Source organism: Eleutherodactylus coqui, chromosome 13, assembly GCF_035609145.1.
Source record: "Eleutherodactylus coqui strain aEleCoq1 chromosome 13, aEleCoq1.hap1, whole genome shotgun sequence".
NCBI lineage: Eukaryota > Metazoa > Chordata > Amphibia > Anura > Eleutherodactylidae > Eleutherodactylus > Eleutherodactylus coqui.
This window is the reverse complement of record NC_089849.1, coordinates 12,988,263-12,992,827: the sequence shown is the minus strand read 5'-3', so window position 1 is coordinate 12,992,827 and position 4,565 is coordinate 12,988,263.

Genomic DNA, 4,565 nt, shown 5'->3' with positions numbered 1-4,565 from the left:
ACAGAGCCAGCATGGGTTTGTAACAAACAAGTCATGTCAGACTAATCTAATTTCCTTCTATGACAGAGTCACTGACTGGGTTGATCAGGGAAATGCGGTGGATATAGTTTATATTGACTTTAGTAAAGCATTTGACTAAGTATCTCATACCATACTTATTGAAAAAATGACCAAATATGGGATTGACAAGGCAACTGTTAGGTGGATTCACAACTGGCTGAGTGATCGTACTCAAAGAGGGGTCATAAATGGCTGCACATCCAAGTGGAAGAATGTATCAAGTGGGGACCACAAGGCTCTGTCCTAGGCCCAGTGTTGTATTTTTTAAAATGATCTGAAGGAGGGAACTAAAGGGGGACTGATCAAATTTGCTGATGACACAAAGCTAGGAGGGATAGCTTAACACTAGGGAAGAGAGAGAGAGAGTATTCGAAAAGCTTGAACAGCGGTCAGCTACTAACAGAATGGTATTTAACAAGGAGAAATTCAAAATGGGAGGAATACAGATGGGAGGAATTGGGCTAAGCAGCAGCACATGTGAAAAAGACGGGTATACTAATAGATCATAGACAGAACATGAGTCAACAGTGTGATGCAGCAGCCAAAAAGGCAAAAACAATTCTGGGATGTATTAAGAGAAGCATAGAGTCTAGATCACGTGAGGTCATTACCCCCCTCTACCCTTCCTTAGTCAGACCTCATATGGAATACTGTGTCCAGTTCTGGGCACCCCACTTTAAAACAGACATAGACAAACTGGAGCAAGTTCAGAGAAGAGTTACTAGGATGGTGAGCGGTCTGCAAATCATGTCCTATGAGGAACGGTTAAAGGATCTGGGAATGCTTAGCTTGCTGAAGAGAAGGCTGAGAGGAGACTTAATAGCTGTCTACAAATATCTGAAGGGCTGTCATAGTGCAGAGGGATCAGCCCTATTCTCATCTGCACAAGGAAAGACTAGAAGCAATGGGATGAAACTGAAAGGGAGGAGACACAGATTATATATTAGACAGTGAGGGTGATCAACAAGTGGAACAGGTTACCACGGGAGGTGGGGATTTCTCCTTCAATGGAAGTCTTCATGCAGAGACTGGACAGACATCTGTCTGGGATAATTTAGTGATCCTGCATTAAGCAGGGGGTTTGACCCGATGACCCCGGAGGTGCCTTCCAACTCTACCATGCTATGATACACAGGAACAAGTATACAGAATGACATGAAGCCTGTGTGCCCGGTCATTCTCATAGAGTAATGGTGCTGAGGAGGGTGGGGAAAAGCTGAATACTGCCATAATACACCAACCTATCATGATCATTTCACTGCTGAAACCTCTGTATTACTGAAGTGCAGGCACTAAGTGGCCATGTAGTAGCGTCACTCTACAATAAAGTGTGGTACTACATGTTCTGTACTGCTGTCTACCTGAACCAGGATGAGCGGGCTTCATTGGACAGAAGGTGAGAACGTCTCCATGTGATTTTTCTGGTAGGCTGTATGTCTCTTGTACTTAGGGAGCAGTATTATAGTAGTTATATTCTTGTACATAGGGGGCAGTATTATAGTAGTTATATTCTTGTACATAGGGGGCAGTATTATAGTAGTTATATTCTGGTACATAGGAGCAGTATTATAGTAGTTATATTCTTGTACATAGGAGCAGTATTATAGTAGTTATATTCTTGTACATAGGGGGCAGTATTATAGTAGTTATATTCTTGTACATGGGGGGCAGTATTATAGTAGTTATATTCTTGTACATAGGAGCAGTATTATAGTAGTTATATTCTTGTACATAGGGGGCAGTATTATAGTAGTTATATTCTTGTACATAGGAGCAGTATTATAGTAGTTATATTCTTGTACATAGGATGCAGTATTATAGTAGTTATATTCTTGTACACAGGGGGCAGTATTATAGTAGTTATATTCTTGTACATAGGGGGCAGTATTATAGTAGTTATATTCTTGTACATAGGGGGCAGTATTATAGTAGTTATATTCTTGTACATAGGGGGCAGTATTATAGTAGTTATATTCTTGTACATAGGAGCAGTATTATAGTAGTTATATTCTTGTACATAGGGGGCAGTATTATAGTAGTTATATTCTTATACATAGGAGCAGTATTATAGTAGTTATATTCTTGTACATAGGAGGCAGTATTATAGTAGTTATATTCTTGTACATAGGGGGCAGTATTATAGTAGTTATATTCTTGTACATAGGGGGGAGGATTATAGTAGTTATATTCTTGTACATAGGGGGCAGTATTATAGTAGTTATATTCTTGTACATAGGGGGCAGTATTATAGTAGTTATATTCTTGTACATAGGGGGGAGGATTATAGTAGTTATAGTCTTGTACATAGGGAGCAGTATTATAGTAGTTATATTCTTGTACATAGGAGGCAGTATTATAGTAGTTATATTCTTGTACATAGGGGGCAGTATTATAGTAGTTATATTCTTGTACATAGGGGGCAGTATTATAGGAGTTATATTCTTGTACATAGGGGGCAGTATTATAGTAGTTATATTCTTGTACATAGGAGCAGTATTATAGTAGTTATATTCTTATACATAGAGGGCAGTATTATAGTAGTTATATTCTTGTACATAGGAGCAGTATTATAGTAGTTATATTCTTGTACATAGGGGGGAGGATTATAGTAGTTATATTCTTGTACATAGGGGGCAGTATTATAGTAGTTATATTCTTGTACATAGGGGTCAGTATTATAGTAGTTATATTCTTGTACATAGGAGGCAGTATTATAGTAGTTATATTCTTGTACATAGGGGGGCAGTATTATAGTAGTTATATTCTTGTACATAGGGGGCTGTATTATAGCAGTTATATTCTTGAACATAGGAGGCAGTATTATAGTAGGTATATTCTTGTACATAGGGGGCAGTATTATAGTAGTTATATTCTTGTACATAGGGGGCAGTATTATAGTAGTTATATTCTTGTACATAAGGGGCAGTATTATAGTAGTTATATTCTTGTATATAGGAGCAGTATTATAGTAGTTATATTCTTGTACATAGGGAGCAGTATTAGAGTAGTTATATTCTTGTACATAGGGAGCAGTAATATAGTAGTTATATTCTTGTACATAGGGGGCAGTATTATAGTAGTTATATTCTTATACATAGGGGGCAGTATTATAGGAGTTATATTCTTGTACATAGGAGCAGTATTATAGTAGTTATATTCTTGTACATAGGGGGGAGGATTATAGTAGTTATATTCTTGTACATAGGGGGCAGTATTATAGTAGTTATATTCTTGTACATAGGGGTCAGTATTATAGTAGTTATATTCTTGTACATAGGAGGCAGTATTATAGTAGTTATATTCTTGTACATAGGGGTCAGTATTATAGTAGTTATATTCTTGTACATAGGAGGCAGTATTATAGTAGTTATATTCCTGTACATAGGGGGCTGTATTATAGCAGTTATATTCTTGTACATAGGGGGCAGTATTATAGTAGTTATATTCTTGTACATAGGGGGCAGTATTATAGTAGTTATATTCTTGTACATAGGAGCAGTATTATAGTAGTTATATTCTTGTACATAGGAGCAGTATTATAGTAGTTATATTCTCGTACATAGGGGCAGTATTATAGTAGTTATATTCTTGTACATAGGGGGCAGTATTATAGTAGTTATATTCTTGTACATAGGGGTCAGTATTATAGTAGTTATATTCTTGTACATAGGAGGCAGTATTATAGTAGTTATATTCTTGTACATAGGGGTCAGTATTATAGTAGTTATATTCTTGTACATAGGAGGCAGTATTATAGTAGTTATATTCTTGTACATAGGGGGCTGTATTATAGCAGTTATATTCTTGTACATAGGGGGCAGTATTATAGTAGTTATATTCTTGTACATAGGGGGCAGTATTATAGTAGTTATATTCTTGTACATAGGAGCAGTATTATAGTAGTTATATTCTTGTACATAGGAGCAGTATTATAGTAGTTATATTCTCGTACATAGGGGCAGTATTATAGTAGTTATATTCTTGTACATAGGAGCAGTATTATAGTAGTTATATTCTTGTACATAGGGGCAGTATTATAGTAGTTATATTCTTGTACATAGGGGGCAGTATTATAGTAGTTATATTCTTGTACATAGGAGCAGTATTATAGTAGTTATATTCTTGTACATAGGAGCAGTATTATAGTAGATATATTCTTGTACAGAGAGTGCAGTATTATAGTAGTTTTATTCTTGTACATAGAAGGCAGTATTATAGTAGTTCTATTCTTGTACATAGGGGGCAGTATTATAATAGTTCTACTCAATGCTGCTGCAAATGCAGTATTTTGTGCTTTTTTAGAGCTCCAAGAAATAGCTAGTAGCTATATAAGATGTCTAGCGGGTCGCTGCTGCAGACTAATGACTCTGCCAAAACAATATCGCCAGGTCTGTATGTTTGAGCTAAATAAAACGTAGATAGCCCCTCAACATGTATCGCCAACGTAGTGGCGCCCCAACCTATATCACAGCTGTCATATCATGGGGTGTTTCTTGCCCTTAGTG